General features: G+C 33.8%; 1 long non-coding RNA gene across 2 annotated transcripts in view; it reads right to left on the bottom strand.

Moving 5' to 3' along the window:
• LOC116419953 overlaps positions 1-18,411 on the bottom strand; it is an 85,364-nt gene extending 66,953 nt beyond the window's left edge. For both annotated transcript variants that reach the window (XR_004230278.1, XR_004230279.1), the window contains exons 1-2: positions 18,321-18,411; positions 16,583-16,817 (exon numbers count right to left, since the gene is read on the bottom strand). This is a non-coding gene — a long non-coding RNA (uncharacterized LOC116419953). The remainder of the gene's footprint in view (positions 1-16,582; positions 16,818-18,320) is intronic.
• Positions 18,412-22,175: the final 3,764 nt, after the last annotated feature.

The following is a 22,175-nucleotide window of genomic DNA, read 5'->3' as shown; positions in this document are numbered from 1 at the left end:
TTTAATAAACAGAATTGATTTAAAAATAAAATCTGAGATCTGAAATCTAACAGATTTGTGGAAATATGAAAATACTTTATTTTGTATTTGTTCCCAACATATTTACAATGAAGTTAGAAATATAGTTTACATGTATACAAATATGCTGAACTATTTATGATTTTTGTTGTTTATTTTTATTTTCTTTTTTCCTGGCACAATATGCACTGTACCCCTATACACCTTTTCTTTAGAGACATAATCCCCTCCTCCCCCCATTGTAAACCTGCCATCTATTTGTAAATCAAGTATCCATTTGGGACAGGACATTGCTTTTTTCCTTTTGAGCTAAGATGATAAGAGGTAAATGTTTTAAATGTTTTTGAGCTTTCAAGAAAGATTAAAAATAGTGAAATCAAGATGGCAGAGTAAAGTTAGGGTGTTGCTTGAGCTCTCCCAATTTTCCTCAAACAACACATGAAACCAACCCTCTGAACAGAGGCTAAAGAAATGAAACCATTCTATAACTCAAGATAGAGAAAAAAAAAAACCTTCAGGAAAGATCAGATTCATTTGGGTGAAAGTGGTGCTCATCAAGCTCAAACAGAGTTTGGGAAAACCAGTGAAAGGGTCTTAATCACAGCAGATCAGCAACTGAAACCCTCAGTTGTGACTCAGTAGGGGAGAAGACAGGTGGGGCAGCCTCCAGTCCCAGCTTAGAAGACAAATTCTAAGGGGGAGGTGGGAGAACGCTGTTTCCTGAAAAGAGCAGGCAAAGCTATGCCCTACAAACACAAGGGATCCCTGAACTCAAAGCCAAGGCTCAGAGCTGCACAGGGAGTTTGGCACAGCTGACCTTTTACCATAGAAGAAGAACTTAACTATAAAAGTAAAAAAAAAAAAAAAAAAAAAAGAAAAAATACAGAAGAAGAAGAAGAGGAGGAAGAGGAGGAGGAAGAGAAGGAAGAAGAGGAGGAGGAGGAGGAGTACATGGAAAAGAACCTTGACCTTATAAAGCTATCATGATAACAGTGAAGACCAAGCATGAATTCAGATGAAAACAAAACGTCTACAGAGAAAACTCAAAAAGTGATATGAATTGATCTCAAGCCAAAATAGATTCCTTATAAGTGTTCATACAAGACTTTAAAAGGCAAATAAGAGAGGTAGAAGAAAAATATGAGGAAAGAAATGAGAGGTATGCATGAAAGAATCAACAGCTTGGAAAAGGAAGGCAATTCCCTAGAAAATACAGTGGTCAAATGGGGAAAAAATATCCACTGAACAAAATACCACTTTAAAAAGTAGAATTAATCAAATGGAAAAAAAAAGAGATACAAAAATTAACTGAAGAATACTATACATTAAAAACTAGAATGGGGCAAATGGAGGCTAATGATTCTATGAAGCATAAAGAATCAGTCAAAGAAACTAAAAATAATGAAAACATGGAAGAAAATGTGAAATACATCATTGGGAAACCAGCCGACCTGGAAAATAGATCCAGAAGAAACAATTTAAAAATATTATTTTACCTTAAATCCATGACCAAAAAATGAGCCTGCATAGCAGTATTCCAGAGATCATCAAAGAAAATTCTACAAATAGAGGGGGAAATACTCATTGAGAGAATCCATTGAAATAAATGACAGAACTTTGTCCAAGGCTGCCATCTTCCGTTTTACAATTTTCTAAAGATTGGAATAATGTGAAGATTGCAAAGCAATCATAAATTCTTGAATGGGACTTTGGAGATTATGAGTGTTCAATAAATTTTAGGTAATAAGGTGGCATAAAAATTTGAAATTTTATCTTGGCATTTGTATTTTTAGAAAATTTTGTTTATTTTTTTCCCATCATTCACATAATGTATTTTGGCATACTTTGAGACTTAAGGCTTTGAAATTCTGTTAGTGTGAGCCCTCCCTCAACTAATATGTAATGGACAGCTTTCTATATTTTTTCTACAATCTTCTTTTGATAATTTACTAATAAAATTAAAATCAATAGTTTTAATGGTCTGAGGAGACTGGCCCATGAGAACCCAAAACCTATTATTCTGCCTGATATAAATCCAAAGGAGGATTGATGGGTTTGCCTCAGGAAAAGCATGTTGGTAAAGTCCTTCCTCTCTCTCATTTTGGCACATGTTCAGCTTTCAAGTGAGCAAGCAGACTCAATGATATAAAACTCTGGGTTGGGGAAATGGCAATGACTTATTTCTTTCTAAATCCTATTCATGAGAGTAGATAGAGTACTGGGTCTGGAATCAGGAAAATATGATTTCAAATCCAGTCTCTGTCCTATTCTAGTTCTGTGATAATAGGCAAATCAATTCATCTCTACTTTCCTCAGGGTCATCTGTAAAATAATGGGGACATTAGCACCAGCCTCTCAGTATTGTGAGAGTAAACTGATATTTGTAAAGCACTTAGCATAGTCCCTGTTATATAATAAGTGCTATATAAATCTTTATAATTATTATTCATTCAAAGTATCATATGGCTTAAAACAATGTGCTCCCTTTCTTTTTATTTATCTTTAATGTATTCTTTCCTGATGCCAGGTAATTGAATATCAGATACAGCAAAGACCTAGTCAGGAACTAGTAAGCTTCAAAAAGTTAGAGGGTCCACCTGAGGTTCAACAAATAAAAGACTTGAAGACTGCCAACAACTGAGAATGCCAGCTCAGAAAGATGCTAGACTTGTAGCATAATCTGGGTGACATAGTCTAGCAGTAATATGACCCAGCAAGCAAAAACCCTGGAAGTCAAGAGCGGCAAAGACTAGACATATTGTCCTGGGAATTACCTACACAGAGATGAGAAACTCATTAATACTCCAAAACAGAATATTTATTGAGAGCAAAAGGGGCTTCACATATCATAGAAGTAGCTCTGACCTTGTGAAAACTATATCCAGGGATTCAAACTCTGGATGGTCCTTTCAAACTGGAAAGGTTTTGAATATGGGCCTGGTATATCTCCAAAGGCCCATCCAATTCTCTTTAAGTTCGAAGAGATTATTACCTATTTATATACATGTTTTTCCCCAAATAGAAGGAAAAGTAAGACAATATCTGGAAGAAAGATGAGAATTGTGTAAGGTATAGGTAAAGGAATGAATGAATAAATCCTAGCTTGGGGGTGTTGATGCTGTTAAAAGCCATTGTATAGCTCTGATAATGGGAGATGTAGTGCTCAGTACATAGAAGAGAAGGAAGGCCAGTTTAAATGCACCATAGAGTGTGAGAAGGGGGTTAATAAGTTCATAATGGACAATATTTGCGATTGTATTGTGATGGGCTTTAAAAGGCAAAAATGAAAGTTTATATTTTACTCTAGAGGCAATAGGCAATGAGTAGCATTTATTGGATAAGGGAGGGAGATGATCTGGTCTACTCTTATGGAAAAAAATTCATTGGCAACTATATGGAAGATGGAGAAGAAAATACTTAAAGAAAGGAGGTCAATTGGTATGTCATTGAAATATTCTAGATGAGAGCTTCTGAGTCACTAGCCTATAATGGTGGATGTGTAGATCAAGAATGTAATTCACAGGTGAGAAACATTATGGACCATGAAACTGGAAAAAAAAAAGATTAACTAATTTGACTTATGTGGTAGGGGAGAATTAAGAATCTAAGGTCACGCCAAATTTGAAAAACTAGGAGACTGGAAGGACAGGGTTGCCTTCAAAAATAATAGGTAATTTGGGAGAGGGGTGAATTTCAGAGTATATAAATGATCTTATTTTGTAAATATTGGATTTGAGAGGTTTGGGGCACATAAAATTAAAAGGTCAAGTAGTCAGTTACTTGTTACTACTAATTCTTTAAGAAACAAACGAAAAAGATTCTAAGCTGCCTAAGGGGAGGGACAAGATCTTATTTAATGGTGTGTATCCCAGCAAAGTACACTGCATTTAGTTGTTGTTTGTCCTTCATGCTTGAAGAGAACCATGACATGAGAGAGGTGATGCCATGACATTCAAGTAATTTGGATTTAAGTAGGGGAAGGTAGTTCAAAGTCACTTGCCTCAGTTTCCCCTCCAAGGGAATCATCACTATGAGATATCAGCCTATGTTTTGTTGGAGACCTTAGCCTCTTTAACTTAAGGTCTTGAATAGGTCTTAATTTGACTGAGTCAAGATCCATTTAATGTTTAAGACTAGGTAAAAAAGGTGGCAGAGAATGATGTCTTTAATCTAGTTAAAATATATATGTGGGGGGGGGGGAAATCCTCAGGATTTCTGGCCAAAACAGAAACAATTGCTATTTACAATCATTTTGACCTAATCATCTAATGATCACTTAATGATCAAATGGGGCTTGGTCTGGGATCTCTTGTTGGCCAATCAATGAGAGCTAGAGTGATTTAGATTTTAAACAGAGGTCTAACATATTTAAAGTTTATTAGTCAGGAACGAATAGAATGGATTGGATTGGAAAGAATCTGAAATCAAAGAATCTAAAAGGAAAAACAATTGCCATTATCCAATTGTCATTATCCTATAATAGAATAACAGATTTAGACTGAGTTAGAAGCTCAGCCCTGCTGCTTATCTGTTTGACTTATGACAATATCTTCAAGTTGACTTGACAGATCATCTTGGGATCTTAGATTTTTTTGTCTGTTTCCTTGTTTTTATTCATTTTAAAAATGTGAGACCTCGACTAAATTAACTCCATTATTCTTTTAAGATTGCTTCCTTAATATCCCTGGGTAATTCAACATGGATTGAGGTGTAGAGATGTAATTCAAAGCAACATAAATTAACAAACAAATACGCAAATTAATGAGTGAATGGGTAAAAGAATAAATAAATAAGTAAACAAATAAACAAATAAATGATTAAGTAAATAAATAAATGTATGTACACAGACACATGTATAAGCACCTGCATGTATACATATAACAATGGCTATATGCAAGACACTGAAATAAACATAAATTGAAGAAATTTAATATATTATGTAGCATCCGGAGGCCCCTTTAAAAAAAATGAACCTTTAGAGATATACCAGAGATTTAAGAAACCAGTAGTTCAGAAACTACAGAAAATCGCTGTTCATAAGCCTTCACATCAATACTTGCTTTTATTAAATCTTCTAAGAAGTTCTGATTTATTCAAAGCAAAAGACACTCAAACATTTTGAATGAATCTATAATTTCCTTGCTTTAAGGTAACTCCTAGACAGGGATCATCCTCTATCAATGTAGTTTAGCTACTGCTATGGAACTTAGCATTTGAGAGTTACCTGAGGCAAAGAGAGATTCACTGTCTGGCCCAAAGTCATATTGTCATTACATATTAGAGATGGGACTTGGCCACATCTTTCTTGCTTTGATGATTGTTCTCTCTCCACTACATAAAGCTGTTTCTCATTTAGTGAAATAATTCAGCAAAGTAAAAGAAAAACATATCCTCTGCTGGGGTTCTCTGTCATGTAAATTACCATGGTCAACTATAGTGGCTAGATAGAGTGCTAAGATGTAGATCAGAAAGCCTCATCTTTCTGTGGTCAAATCTGTCCTCAGACACTTACTAGCTATGTGACTCTGGGCAAGTCACTTAACCCTGTCTGCCTCAGTTTCCTTATGTGTAAAATGAACTGGGGAAGGAAATGACAAACTATTCTATTATCTTTGCCCAGAAAACTCTAATAGGATCATAAAAAGTCAGATACTATTGAAATGACTTTTTCAGGGCAAAAATGCATTCACAAAGAAGACATGTATGAGGAGGAAAAATTTATGGATGATAGGAATGCAAAAGACATGGGAATTCATGAATATAAGAAAACATATATTTGACTTAGGGATATGTATGAAGTCATTGCATGGCCATCTAATGTTTATTTTATTTACCATATATTGGATTCAGAAATCCCCCTCCCAAAACAAATTAATAGGATAGACAATATGTAATTGGATATATCTGGCGCAAATGGAAGATAATTTCAGAGGGATGACATATACAATCAGTAGAGTAAATTGATTAAATTCTTATTTCTAATATTGATGTTGCAGGGCTACTAATGTCTCCTGGTGATGTCATCATGCTACTTTCTAATGGATATCATCTATTTGGCTCAATTTTGATATCTTTGCTTAAAGTTGCATCTCCACTTTCCACAGAATATGTAATCTTTCTTAACCATTTTCTCTGCACTTTAGTTGAAGTATTTACCGAGTTGTATTCCTCTGTTTTCTATACATACAGCTTAGTAAGCCTCCCCATTACAAAGGAGTATTAAGGTCATTTGATGATTATGCTGTACTTACCGGCCATGACAGCTATAGTCAGATAGGTAACCTGTGAAAGGTTCTATAGCTTTTATATATTATTTTTACTGATTTCAGTGACAACCACTTAAATTTCTAGTTTTTGGTCAACCATCAGATTTAAGAATAGGAAAAAAAAATCTTGCCTCTTTTAAGACTTAATTCCATCAAAACTTTCAGAGAACTCCACTCAAGAAAGCTTTGACGGAGTTCTGTGGTACAAGGATTACTAAACGCTGCTTCCATCTTCTCACCTCCCCATAATACTTTGGCCTATCATACAAATCAAGCAGAGGGAAGGAACAAGAAGCCTCACTGGGGCCAGAGTTCTCATAAATTTTTACTATAGAACTGTGTTCCAAATATCTGCCCCTCTCTTATCTACTTTCTAGCCTCCCCCACCCCGAAAAAAAAGTCTCTGATTTTCTTTAGCTTTTTTATTGGCAACAAGCCTCATTGATCTCTTCATATTTTCTGAGAAATAGCCTAAATGACTAATGAAGTCTGAAGGAGACAAAGGAAGTCAAAATGATTTCAAGGTGGTGAGTTTGAGAAGCCAATGATGAGAGAGTCGTGTTTACAAAGAGAATACTGATGAACCTAGCTTTTAAAGAAATATATCATCCAATATAAATTTTACCAATCTTTTTTTAAGATTTAGCCCAAAGCTCAGATCACCTATGAAGTCTTTCCTGACCATTCAAGATGACAGTAATCTCCCATCCTTCTGAACTAATAATAACTCATTTTTATATAGGGATTTAAATTTGAAAATCCCTTTCCAGAAAATCCTTGTGAAGTAGGACATGTATAATTTCAATGATGAGGAATCTGAGGATATGAAAGATTTTGTTGCTTGCCAGTGTTTACAAATCTCCTAAGTATTTTAAAGGAGACTAAATTACGTTTAAAAATCTCTCTACTATGCTATCCTACCACTGGATTCTTATAGAACCTATTGAATGAGCCATATATTTAAATTTTAAATATCTACTATCATGATATTTTGTATTGTTATATTTTTTGATACTTGTAATTCTTATTTTTTAAACTAGATTCAAAACAAACAAGCAGGAAATATATTCAGAGACTTCAGGTTAAGAACTGTGCTCCTTGTGGTACTGTTACACATTTTACCTTAAGCAAAATGGCACAGCTTTGGATGTCACAATCATGCACTGACTTTCTAACTAGATATGCAGATTCAAAGCGCAGTCAAAAATCACCAGACTAAAAGTATGATTGGTAATATTATGATTGGATCAACACACATGGAAATAAATACACAGTGAAAAGAATAGGTGTAGTTTAGCTTGGGAAAGACATACACTTAAAGTAAGTCTTTAAGGTTCCAGCCATCACTAGAAACCAGCTAATTGTATTGTCTGTACTCTTTCTCCCAACTAGAAAGGAGCTGGGGTAGAAATCCACAGATCGTTGCCATTGGAGACTGGCTTGGAGGTAGGGACCTTTTTCCCAAGTCCCTTTTTTTTCCTTTCTATCTCATTCTCCTATAAATGTAGCTACTCATTAGATATATAATTTGCAACAAGAAGGTGGACAAGTTAGATGCTCAGGAGGGATTAGAGAAATAGGAATCAAATAGTAAAATTGTGTTTAGAAAGACAGACAAGCCAGAAGGATAGAATTTTATGAAAAGTAATGGAGGAGGCAATTTCAAGAAGAAAAAAAAATGATAATTCAAATACAATTAAAATATATTTTTAAAGTTGCTAGTATTCTTTAAATATATTTAATTTAAGCCTTATAATATCTCTCAGGAGTGAACTATGAAAATTATTATAGGGATTTTAGACCTAGGGGAATGGAGGCTCAGCCTTATAAAGTGACTAACCCATGGGCACTTCAATGTTCTTGTCAAGAAATATAATTTTCCACTTATGTCATGTGGCTTGTCAATGCTTGTCAATGATGGGATATGCATTTGTTCTCAAAGTAGAGGAGGTGGATTATGAATAGGGAATGGCTGCCCTCAAATACAGGTACTGTATGCTGCATATTTGCTGAAATTTTGTTGTTGTTTTTGGTTTTATTATTGTTAAAATGATGGTTAAAAAAAGAGTTTGATAATGAGAAGATTCCTAAATGAGAAATTTCTGTCAAAACAATCCAAAAAGCATCCACAAACCTTAAAATCAGGGAAATAAATGTCAATTATCACTAAAGAGAAAAGAACTGACAAAAGTTTAATCATCTTAAATATCAATTATTATCATTGTGATTTTTTTTCTTAAAGAGCTTCATGTAGGTAATGGCGGTTTATATTATTTTGTAAGCTTTAGAGCAAGGGTTGAAAATAAATTTTAAATTAAACACCAAGTTATAATCCTCCCACATTAAACTCAAAAGCAAAAGAAATGAGATAGTGCACATGTACCCAAATGGGCTCAAAAGAAGACTAGAATAAAATAATTATCATTAGTATGAAGTCAAATATTAAGATGCAATATTCTCTACTTATATATGCTTTTTAATATGGAGTTTGCTCCACTACTAATCTAGGAATTAATTCACCTGATAAAACTTCTTGCTCTGACACTGATGCCGGCAGACTTGACTTAGTGGTAAGATTTCCTATTACACAGAAGGAGATGATTCAGAAAACAATTACATGGCCTTAATCCCATGAAGCTTTGTAGCCAATTAGAAGCTCTCCTGGGAGTCTTTGATGCATCTGTTGTCCTACACTGTTCCTCTGAAGAAGTTTTCAATTCAAAATTAGAAGGCGGTAAACAAGACTATAACTAGCATATTCTACACCTGGAAATCTCTGAAATTGCCAGCACAATTTCTAAAAAAGAGACTTAAACTTAAAACTTGCTACTTGTTAGTAAATTGATTATATTGACTTTTTTCAAGCTTTCTGAAAAGCTGTAAATATTTCACATGATATCATCTGAAAAAAGGAAATTAATGAGTTTTAAAATTCTTTAATTATAATTTTGTGATAATATAAAAGAAGGTTGAATTTCAGATTCCCTTTGTACAGCAGCTCTACAATTTGTTTATGTTCACAAATCAACTTATAATTTTGAGTTAACTGACAGGCTAATTCTTGCAAATAATGAGTTTTTGATGGTGACTAGGGAGTTATTACTCAGTTTAATGAAAATGACTAATTAAATCAGAAATCTTTAAGCAAAGAGACTGTTATGTGTAAATTGCTCTACTAGATTCTCAGGGAAATAACTAAATTATTGTGACATGATCAATATATAGAGATTATACAAAATATTCCTCTATAATATCAAAATATAATAATGAAAATGTATAATTAAGAATATGAAATTTAAAATGCTATGTAAGATTTATTTATTTGATGTTATTTATTTTTAGTCTCAAATTTTTTCTCTACCTTCTATCTCACCCATTGAGAAGACAAAAACTGTAGTACCAATTATACACACTCTGAGGGATGTAGAAGACCCTTACCCAAAATGATTACTCAGAGATCACTCAGTAGAAGGCAGAAAAGTTGTTTATTGAAAACCTCCGGAGAGATAAGAAAGAGAAAGCTCACGGTAGGAGGGCTAAAGAAGTAGTAAAGATACATAGCTTTTATACAAGAAATTACATCACAAGTAAGAAAGCATTGAGAAGGGGAGGGGGAGGCATTTAATTGGTTGTTGCTATTTGGGGAGATTGGAATGGAAGGTTTCTGTTTCCCCGAAATCTCCTGATTTCAAGGAAACAGAAAGTCAGGCCTTCAGGCTTAATCAAGCAGACAGTGGTCCAGCAAATAGACTAAATATCGATAAATGTCAAATACCAATAAATGTCATCAGCTCAAGTTAAGTAAATATGTTTCTAGCTGGCCAAGGCTCAAGTAGATATGAGCCTGCACATATTATACAGGTCATAGGGGAAACACAGAAATAATGAAAATAAAATACAGAAAAAGAATTCATACATCCCTGTAAGTTCTTCACCTTATCTCTCTCTATTCCATACACATACAAATTCATATAAAACACATTTCTACAATAGTCTTTTCTGAAAAGAAAACAAGAGAAAAGGGGAAAAAACTGGTTTAGTTCATATTCTGATTCATTCAACTCTCCATCTAGAGATGGATAGTTTTTTTCATCATGAGTCTTTTGGAATTATGGTGGGTCATTGTACTATTTAAAATGGAAGCAAACATTTCTGCCTGAGAACAAAGCAAATTTCAATCTAGGAAAAGTCTCTGGGGTTTTCAGGAATTTAAAGTGGATTGAGTTTTGAAAAGATGGAAGAAAGTGGTAAGGGAAGGCATTCTGAGTAAAGTAAGGTCATAAACAAAGCCTAGAGGAAGTTTATAATTAATAGTCTTTAGGAAAAAAATTTGGCTAAATAATATGAAAAAGGCAGATTACAAGATAAGGTATGAAAAAATTCTGTTGTGTTTAAAAATGTGAGTGCACGGAGTTCTTATAAATTCTTCAGTAAGAATTTTAGTAGGTAACATGGACACATTAGATGATTTTGAATTTAAAAGTGGAATGATTGAATCTGTGCACAAGGAAAACTGATTTGGAAGTGGAATGAAGAATATATTAAAATAGGAAAAAATAAAAGGCATAGACAAGTCATAAAATGGTTTCAGTTGTACAGGCAAGTGGTGATGAGGCTCTCTAGGAAGGTAGTGCCAGAGAATTTAAAGATGTTGTATAGGTAAACAGTAGTACTAGATAACATTTTATGGGGAAAGAAAGAATCATATTAGTGATTTAAGAGATTAAGAATTTCCTAGATTTGTGTTGGGAAAAGAATCCATATCTGGACAGCGACAATATTTGCACAGGATGATAAGGTGTAGATAAGGTGGTTAGATTTGTACTACTAGAAGTACCACATTGTTCCATTGATATACGGGGGTGGCGAGGGGATGATTGGTAAATTGCATATGCTTATTTGTCCATATTAAACAAAACTCACAAGCAAAATAATGAGAAAACCAATGACATCAGAAGAGTGATATCTTGACTTACAAGTAAGGTATGCGAAGTCATCAGTCTCATTTTGTCTTGCAGATCTATGTGAGTCCAGTGTCAAGAAAGGACAGAACTGGAGACAGCCCTAGATATAGTGGGAAACCTTGGCTTTCTTAAGGTAAAGCCTTACCTAAGACTCTGTTTGTCTGAAGCAATGCCCATTGGGTAATTAAAGGCTAGATAAGAATTGAAGGAAATGATGTCCTAATCACAATCCTGCCTCCCAAACCCACAGCATGAAGCATAACAAGGATTAGAGAATGAAACTCTTGTTCATTTAAAATTAAAATTTAATTTTTAAAATGCCATAAGATATTTTACAAAAGTTTATGGAAGTAGAAATCAGAAGAAATAAATTTGCTGTTTCACAAAAGGATTACAATAACAAAGCACGGTAGGAGACATAAATTCCAGAAATATCTATTCTTCTATTATTATTAATTTTTAGCATCCATTCATATGGTAGATAATATTCATAATACTTTTAAGAATGATTTTTTTATATTATTTGGTCACTTATCCATTGGACCTTACTTCCCCTTCCCCTCCCTTATCCTTCACAGACTTCTTCCTTCCTTTCTTTCCTTCTCTCTCTTTGTTTCTCTTTCTCTGCCCTGTCTCTCTTTCTTTCTCTTTCTTTCTTTCTTTCTCTCTCTCCTCTGCTTCTCCCTCTCCTTTATTTTCTTTCTCTTTCTCCTTCTTTTTCTTCTCTTCATCCTGCTCCCATTTTTCTTTTTCTTTATTTATGTCTTTCTTTGTCTTTTTGTCTGTCTGCACCTCTCTCTCTCTCTCTCTTTCTCTCTTTCTCCCTCTCTCTCCCTCTCCCTTTCCTTCTCTCTCCCCTATCTCTTTTTGCACTCCTCACAAATGTATATACTACACTTATTGTGGTACATATTATACTTTTGCTTAGTTTTTTTTTTTTTTAACAACTCCTATACAGAAGACCATTGGTGGGAATTAACAAAATACAGTTTTAAAAGTACAAATCCAGTGTATACTCAAATCTAGAATGTGAGAAAGTCTTTTTTCAGGGATTTAATCTGCTATTTAAAAGAAAAGGCACATCCTTAAGTACTATGTGTTTATCCAAATTGATGTTTTCCATGTAGTGCTCTCCAGCTTAAAATCATACAGTGCCATAAGCTCCTGAGTCTGCTGCCTTTATCTAGCATCAGCAGCAAAATTATAGTTGACAAGTTTAGGAATATTATAGAGGGATATATCCTGCAATATGAGTATGTATGTATTCATATATGTATGAATATGAATATGTGTGTGTGATTTTGTTAAGAGATGTTCATTCATGCTTTGCTTGGATACCTCTTTTTGATATAGAAATGACCCTGAATATTTAAAAATTATTTTTAGGGAGCAAACATTCTTTAATATTGAATCTAGTTATCAGTATCAATGTGCCTACAGATAGTTTCTGATTGATTTTATATCTGTCCTTCATAAAACAGAAGGTTAGGCTAATTAGGTTACTTTTCTCAGTGGAAGGAAATGCCACAAAAATAGCAAAACAGCTCAGACTATTTTAGAGACGGTCACACTCAAGGGCTAGGGAGGAAAGAAGTCCAAGTAAAGTGAAAAATTCAAGAGTGATATAGAGTTTTGGTTGCCTAACATCTAAAATCTGATGTCTGGAAATAATTAAGCTAAAGTCAAAAAGGATTAGAACCAGGAGTTTGTCTATCAGGGGATTTTTTTCCCCTCAGCAATTCAGCAGAGAGGATATGTAAGACGTTATGAGTGATCATCTCCTTCACTCAAAAGTCATATCCCCGCTGATGAGGATGAGATCATTGATGTTATTAGGTACTTATATATGCTAATGAATTACTGAATTACTTAAAGAAATCATTTGAATAAATGAATAGTTTAAAGAAATATATACATGCGTCTCTGTGTATATGCATTCCTATTGGTTAAGGACAGATGCACATATATGTGTAATAAAAGGGAAAATGTGATAAATTCAAAGAAGTCTAATAGAATGCTATGAGAATTTCCACATACATCGTTTTTACCTGGAAGGTAAGAGAAGTTCTATGGGTTAGGTTGTACATGAGATGTACATGAGATGAATTTGGAAAGGAAAAAAATCTAGGAAAATTATAGGGATATAAGAGTTCATTGGTTGCTGTCCTTAATTATGGAAGAAGACCAAAATGATATTACTGCTAAGAGTCAAGTTATAGTTTATCTGACTGTGGCTAATCATAACAATTTAAGCTTGGAAGGCTTTGCCACAAATGTGGCACAAATAGTCCAGTTGAAAATTCCAGCTGGATTCTCTGTCTCTGTACATCTCCTGGCTTCTCACAGACCACAGCACCTTCTCTGATGAGGACATGTTATGATGAGTGGTCTCATGTCATCCAATCAACTTTAAAATTTTTAAGAGGGAACATGAGCTAGCCCTTTTTTTCTGACTACCATGGAGCGCTTGCCCAGTGTGGCATATACTCTTTGCAGGAGAGTTTGAATATGGGGCAATTTAGTTAGAAAATGAACAACAATTGATGACAGAAAATTCTGAATTGTTTGAATTTAACGTGGTAGGATGAGACAAAGGCTTTATAATTAGCTTGGAGGCAGATTGTAGAAGAAGTTTATATTTATTTGATTGAAAAGGATGAGTCACTTGATGTAGAAGAGTGATGTTATCTGAACAGTATATGAGTAAAACCGCTCAATATTATAAAGGATGGATGGGAAAGAGGATATGATGTTGGCAGGAAGAAAATTGTAATATTTCATAGGATTTCATAGGATTACTGATCTAGAGTTAAAAAGATGCCATTCGTACTGAGTTCCTTCATTTTAAGAAACATGCCTGATTTTACAAGTCCAGTTTAGAGGGCTGAAACTCTGAATCAGATAAGAGAGTACCTGAGTCTATGGATTCCATATGAGACAATGGCTCTATTAGCATAAATTTGAATGATGGCTCTCCTCACCATTGGTGCATGCTGGATGTTTGGTGTTGAGATAATCGTAGGCAACGGTTGGAGGATGAAGGGAGAAAAGCCAGAATCATTTGGCTGGAGGACAAGGAGGAGAGAGGCTGGAGACTCTGGATTCTCTCTCTGGAGAATCCAGGATACAGGATACATCTTTGGCAAGCCATGTGGCAGCTTGCCACTTCTCCCCCTAAAGACCAAGGACTTTGATTTATCCTGACTCTGGCTGACTCTGAGGCCCTCCAGGGAACTAACCTATACTTTACAATCCAGTATACAAATATCCCAGGTTGCATTTGAAACCAGATCTTGCTGATAAATCCAACACTCTATACAATTATGTTACACTACTTCTCAGTTGAGTAGTAATAAAGCCCTAAATGAGCATTATTTCATTGTGAATAGAAAAAAAGGAGTTGTGAATCCTTTCAGTATTTGATTGGATTTGAGGATCAAAGGAAAGGAAAGAGTTAAAGATAACACTAAGTACATATGATTAGGCAGCTGAAGGGATGTGAGCACCATCAACAGGTGAAAAAAAAAAGATGTGAGGAAAGACAACTATAACATAGAATATAAAAAAAAAATGTCTTATTATGCATGTGGAGTTTGTATTGACAGGATGTTTAGCGAGGAGACAGAAATGGTGTCTGAGAAATAAAGTATAGTGAAATTAGTGAAAATATAGATTATGAGTGTTTTGTAAGTCATCTACATAGAAGAGTACATCAAACTCCTATAAATGAGTAACAATAGACCATAAAGAGAACAGTGAATGGCACCTGTTAGTAACTAACTTACACCCTATTATTCCAATGGAATTCTGTTCTTATCAAGGTGACTACTTCCTTCAATAGTGCTTATAGCAATTCATCAAAGTATGCCAGTTCTTTTAACTCTTTTCCATGTACTTCCACAAATTTACTATAGGATAAACACCTTAATCTTTCCTCCTTCTCTCCTTTCCTCCCTCCTTTTCTTCCTTCCATCTTTCTTACCTGCCTGTTTTCCTTCCTTTCTGCCTTCTCTGTCTCTGATTCTCTTTTTTTCTCTGTCCCTCCTTTTCTTCCTTCTTTTCCCCCTCCCTTTCTCCCTCTCTTTTCTCTTTCCCTCTTTTTCTTCATTTTCCACAACCCTTGGTTATCAAAAAGTAATCAGGCAACATCCTGACCTTCACTCTCACTATCTAATCAGTCAATTTCTTTTTCCAATCATATTTTTGCAGATACCATCTGTTTTATTACTCGATATAGTTAAATAAATCAGTTCATATAATGAACCACATAAGTTAATTTATACAATCTAAATGACCAATATAGAAGGAACAGAGTAAGGTAGATTCTACCTAAAACTATTTTATTCTTTTCATACCATCATGGGGAAAAGTAATCATAAATAATGTGGCTTTTCTTCAAAAGATAAATGATATACAAAGACAAAAATATGAAAAGAAATAGTAGGAAATGTAAAATGTCAACTGTAACCTGTACTAACCATTTAATGATTGACTTTATTCAGTTCCTTACTAGATCAGAGTCACAGACTTCAACTCCCTATCAATCCTCTGATGAAGCAGTAAAATTAAGCAATAAATATAGATTTGTAAGTTTTATACTTTAATCTTGAAATGCTTTAAAAAAAAATGAAGCCCTCTTGAAATCAAAACAGACAATACTCTGGATGAAGAACTATAAATAAGATCAAAACAAATCAACAATTAGCTAATTGTTAGTAACCTAATGAGTATTTCCTTTTAAGAAGGAAACATGAAATCACAAATATGAGATTAACCTTTATATAAAGAATGGTATTTAAATGCTATTAAATCATTAACTTTGGTAAATAGGCATTTAACCTTTGTCAAAAGTTGACAGTGTTTAAACTCTGTGTTTAAAATAGTACTTTTATGAGGCTCTGCTTGAATATCTTCCCTTCAAATAGGAAGTAAGCTGCCTCTTGAGTTGAAATCTCAATTGATACCGAAGCATCCCTTGTAGGAGGTTAAACCAAAGTTTGACAAACTTTATTTTAAACCAGCAGTTTTCAGATCTGCAGACCTCGGCACATCCTGCTTCCTGCAGGGAGGGGAAGGTTCCAAAATACTGCAATGAAAAGCTGTTGCTGTGGTATTTGCAGCCTTTTTGGAAGCAGGAAGCAGAGCAAATTCTCTAGAGAAAATCTGTTATAACAGTATTTCCAGCCAAATTTTGCAAACTCAGGAGATTCAGATTAGCATTTGTACTTTCTCATGCTTACGGGAAAGGAAAATCCAAATATCTTATAGTTTGCCCACTGTTAATTTACACTTGTGCAGGAAAGCTAGAAGATGATTTACCTATGCTGAGCATACCTATGGTGAACAGAGTGTTGTTTTCAAAAGGGGAAAGCTGATCCTCTTCAGCTATTTTCATCAGTCATTCTTGGTGATCTGTAGATACCTTTCAAGTAATTTTCCCATCTAATTAGAGCACACAGTCTCTGTCTTCTGGGTTTCTACACCAGATGCGATATTTGCCAGAATCTCAGGGGAAGTTATATTTCCAGAAAGATGCTTACCCACACAACAGAAAGGTTTGGGGCCTCTTCTGCAAAACAAAACTCAATTACACAACTTTATAAAAAAAAAAAAAAAAAAAGAGGATTAATGAGAACAGATAACTGGATTGTCCTCTCTTTAATTGTGATCCTCTTCTTTTTGTTGCACAGGACTATGAATAAATAGTAATAGATGGAGAAAAAGCAGTATTCATCATCTTCAGATTCAGATCATCATCATCAGAAAGGGTCCTAAATATTTTAAGGAGGAAACAATAACATTATTTAAGAATCGAACATAAGGGGGCAAGTAGGTGATGCAGTGGATAGAGCACCAACCCTAAAGTCAGGAGAACCTGAGTTTAAATCTGCCCTCAGAATTTAACACTCCCTAGCTGCGTGACCCTGAGCAAGTCATTTAGCCCCAATTGCCTTGGCCCCCCCAAAAAAAATCAAAAAGAATCTAACATAAAATTATATATATATTGTTTTGGAAATGAGACTAGTCACCCTGTTGTACTACTAGGGCATATTCTCCAAGAATAATCAAATCTAGAACAAAATGTGTAAAAGGGGACTAGCCTCTGTGTGTGTGTGTGTGTGTGTGTGTGTGTGTGTGTGTGTGTGTATGATTTGTTGTGACCAAGAAGTTCAAAGTGTTCAGGTTTTTCTGATGATAAGCAATAAGCATTTAGGATTTTAATTAGTCTGATCTTAAAGCAAAAAAACACACTGCCTTATATTTAAGGGTCTGGTAGGTTGCTAAGAATCTACTAGACTTTGATTATGTTGGAGGGGGCTTGAAGAAATCCAGGACCTCTCCATACTTCTATGATGTACTGAAAAAGACTTTAATGAAGAAACAGAACATTAAAAAAAAATATTTGTAATATTCCTGTTACTTCTTTAAAGAAAAATATGGCTTAATTATTATTACAAATCCATTTTAAAGATGTTACCAAACAAATTGTTCCAAGTAATCTAGGAGTTAAAAGTATATATATTTTTTCAGCTACAATGGCTATACAATTAATATTGATATAATATTTTAATTTCCAAGGAATGCATTTACATTTATCTGTCCAATCTGGAGTAAAAAACTTTGAAATTCTAATCATCAACAATTAAATATATTAAATATTCACTGAAGTGAGTAGTGTATCCTATTGCACCAGGATGAAAAAAAAAATTATCAAGGCTCTCCACCTCTTTAATCTAATCATACAAATCTAATGGGAATAGAAATAGAAAAAAAAGTGAGAATAAGATGAAATGAATTTAAGTAAGTCATAAGCAATAAGATTTCTTAAGTGAAAGTCACATTTAAAAGTGAGTTAGCGACTTTAAAATATCTTTAGGTCGGTGATATTAATAGGGAGGTTTAAAAAAAAAAAAACAATCTGTCCAATACTTTCTTCACATTGCTTAAAATTCTTCTTTTATTTTGCTTTACTGCCTACATCTCCACCAAAAAGAAATTTAGATGTGTTATATTGCACCTGAAATACAAAATCACATAGTATTAGGGAAAGTTAAGGGACTAACACTCATACCTGGGAACCATTATTTATATCTGTAAGGCCATCTGAATCAGGGGAAAGAACATGGAATTTGGCTAGGGAGTGATCTGTCTTGGATTTGATGCCTCCGTTCATCACTCAATGATTTCAAATTCTTTATATGCAAAATGGGCATAATGACACCATCTTGAAGTCACAATGGATAGATTTCTGGGCTTGGAGTCAGGAATACTTATCTCCCTGAATTCAAATCTGACCATAGACATTTACTAGTGCTCTAATCCTGAGCAAGTCACAAACCTCTTTGCCTGTTTCTTCATGTATAAAATGATCTAGAGAAGGAAATGGTAAGCTATTTTAGTATCTTTGCTAAGAACATTCCAGATAGAGTTAGGAAGAATTAGATGTGATTAAAATGACTGAACAGCAACAAGGAAATGTACAAGGTATTAAGTATTAACGTCTATACGCTATCATGTAATCCATCACAGGAATAGAAGTAGAGATACAAAAATTAGAATGTACCTAAAATTAGATGATCTGTAGATATCTTATATATAATATGCCCCACAATGAATTCATTATTTTCCTTTGAAAGCCCTCCCCACTTTAACCTTTCTTATTATTACCGAGGATACCACCAGTTTTCCAATCCTGCTAGGCTCAAAACTTAGCCATCGTCCTCAACTTCTAATTATTTTTACCTGCACATCCAATTGTCAAGACTTGATTTGATTTTTATTTTTCTAGTACCTGTCATATGTACATCCTTCTCTGTCATATTCCTGGGGTAGACCCTCACCTCTTTTTGTGGAAGAATGCAACTACTCATTGGTTGGTCCACAAGTCTCTCATTATTACAGAATATCTACCATTGAGCCACCAAAAATATTTTTATGTAATTTTAATAAATATTTTATTATATAATAATATTCTACTATATTATTATATTCCATATATAATAATATGCTATAATATATAATGTAATATCATAATAATAAACTTTAAGATATTAATATACATTGGTGTAAATATAAATACTGATTATTTACTATATATAATTAAATATTATATTTATTTATAAAAATAATTTTTCAATAGCATAGATTTGACCATGTCAATACATTACAGTGGTTTCCTAAGATCTTTATGATCAAATATAAAATCCTGTGATTTTCAAAACTCTCATTTCTCTTCCTTCCTTTCCAGTTTTCTTTTGCCTTATAATAGCTTCACCATTCCCACTTTTCTGGGCATATTTACCTGCTATTTCTTGATATCAGGAATGTTCTTGCTCCTTCTTATTTGTCTCCTGACTTTCCTGGTTTGCTCTAAGTATCACCTAAAATGTTACCTTATAGAAATTTTTCCCCAATTTTTATTAATTCTAGTACATTTCTTCTGTTGATAATTTCTTTAGTTTATCCTGTATAAAGTTTTTTTTTCTTTACATAGCTGTTTGCATGTTGTCATACCCGTATTAGATTATTGATAACTTAAAGTTAGAGACTGTCTTTTGCCTTTCTTTGTACCATCAGAATTTAGAATGATGCCTGATGCAAAATAACTAATTGACAAATACTTATACCCTGCCTGTACAATATTCATAACACCATGTTTTTAAATAAACTTTTATTTTTCTTTTTTAAGTCTTTCCATTTTTATTGAATATTTTCAAATTATTGCAGAGGGAGAGACTCAATTAAGTAATTTCCTTAACATCATTTAGATTCCCCCATTTCCCCCCCCACCCCTGCCACCCATATGTAACGGATCTCCCTTTTTAAAGAATCTATTCCATAGTATAGAAATGTGTAGGGAGTGTACAAAACAAAACAAACAAAAAAAAAAATTGGCAATCACACAGAGCAGAGACAGGTGACCTTACTACTTTTAGTAGAAATGTTTAAAACTAGTAACAAGGAATATTTAAACCATGACTCCAAAGTAGTCAAATCAGAATAGTTTCCTGTTATGCTGAACATTCTTCGAGATTCACACAGTAAGCTGCCAACTGGCAGGCTTATAACGTTTGTAGGCTCAATTAGCTTTGGGAAAGCATCTAACAGTTGGTATATTTTTTAAGATTTCTATAAGCCTTTTCAGTAAAATTCAGGCCAAAAACTCAAATTTAAAAGCTTCCTCAGAGAATGGAAAGTCACTTTTCCTTTTCATTGATGAGGAGACTCAGCTATCATTTTATTAATATATTGTAATACTTGATGATTAACTGAGTGAATGAATAATAACAAAGCATATTTTTGACCTTACAAAGAAAACTCTTCATTCCTCTGATCCAGGGTCATATACCTTAAATTTAGCAATCTGATTCATAATAAATTTTTATATTCTGAAAAAATTCAGTTTTGAATTTTGTCATGACTATACCTTTTGAGAATCATTATTAGTATTTATCCATGTCATATGTGATAGTAGGGCAATTATAGACAGAGGGTCTCAGAAAAAGAATCTCGATTGCTAGAAAGGATGTGGAAGATATTGTCATGTCCATTTTATAACTTTTTACAAATGACTACACTATCAATACAATTTGATTGATACTATTACATATATAAGTGGGAGTATAGGATATCTACATCCAGAGTAAAAAGAACTATACATTTAAAGCTACATCTATTGAATACAAAACAAATTACAACCACATAGATGTCCAACAGGGAATTGTTGCACAAATTGTGCACAAATAAATATTTGAATATATACGTGTAGTAATGAAATAAAGGAATTCTGGCAGTGTGGAAACCAATCAGTGGTTTTGCCTTAGATTAGGAAGAAATGCTTAGATAAGAAAAGATTTCAAGGTGCATAATAATTGCCTTCAAATATTTGAAAGAATTTCATTTGCATGAGGAATTTAGCTCCATTCATGATGTCATAGATGGTATGATTGTGGCAAATTTGTAGAACACATGGAGATTTAAAGATATGATTATACCTTTTAAACAATTTCTGCCAAAGTGTTATACACGCTGTTGGGAGACTAATGATATTTTACTGACTGAGAAGTTAGATGAGTTAATTTCCAGGAAGCACTAATGGTTATAATTTTTGCTCACAGTAAATTGAAATCTGCCTTCTATCTTCCATTCACTGGCATTTGTTTTCCCCTTTGCATAACAAGCAAAAAAAAATTACCATTATCCTTCACTATTCTACATGCTTATGAAGACAAATCTTCTGTCTTCCACATATTTTATTACAGGTTAAAATCTCTAGTTACTTCAAGGAATTCTCATTTGAGTTGATTTCCAGTCTCCTCACGATATCCAGTCACTTTTTATAGACACTCATCAGTTTGCAATGTCCTTTCAAAACTACAAGTTAACAGATCATTGAAAGAAAAACATGGCTCCATGGCTCACAAGTACAAATAATAATAGTTCTTTTTAATGATTAAGTATCTATCCCACAACTGGAGAATGTTTAAATGAACTATATAGATGACATGGAATATTGTGGTATGTAAAAAATAACAAAAGGTCTAGTTTTAGATAACTTGCAGGAAGTGATAAAAATGAAATGAGCAGAAGACCAATGAAGACAAATTTATGTAATGTTTTCTCTTAGTTGCAAGAGAGTTTGAGAGTGCACCTTCTTTTGTTCCCTCAAAAAAGAGAAAATAAAATATAATTTCAAGAAACATGGACATATCTTTTAGGATCAATAAAAAGTAAAACATGGGGGGGGGCTTTCCCCTTTTTTATGGTATCTCTGATATACAGTTCCAGTGTTGGGTCAAAGGGAATGTAGTTTGGTTGTCTTTTGGGCATACTTCCCAATTACTCGCCACAAGGGTTGGATCAGTTCACAACCCCACCAATAGTGCATTAGAGTCCCAATTTTCCAACATCCTCTCCAACAATTACC

The sequence above is a fragment of the Sarcophilus harrisii genome, chromosome 6 (assembly GCF_902635505.1).
Source record: "Sarcophilus harrisii chromosome 6, mSarHar1.11, whole genome shotgun sequence".
In the NCBI taxonomy this organism is placed as follows: domain Eukaryota; kingdom Metazoa; phylum Chordata; class Mammalia; order Dasyuromorphia; family Dasyuridae; genus Sarcophilus; species Sarcophilus harrisii.
The sequence above is the reverse complement of the archived record's forward strand: the minus strand, read 5'-3'. Positions and strand labels throughout refer to the sequence as shown.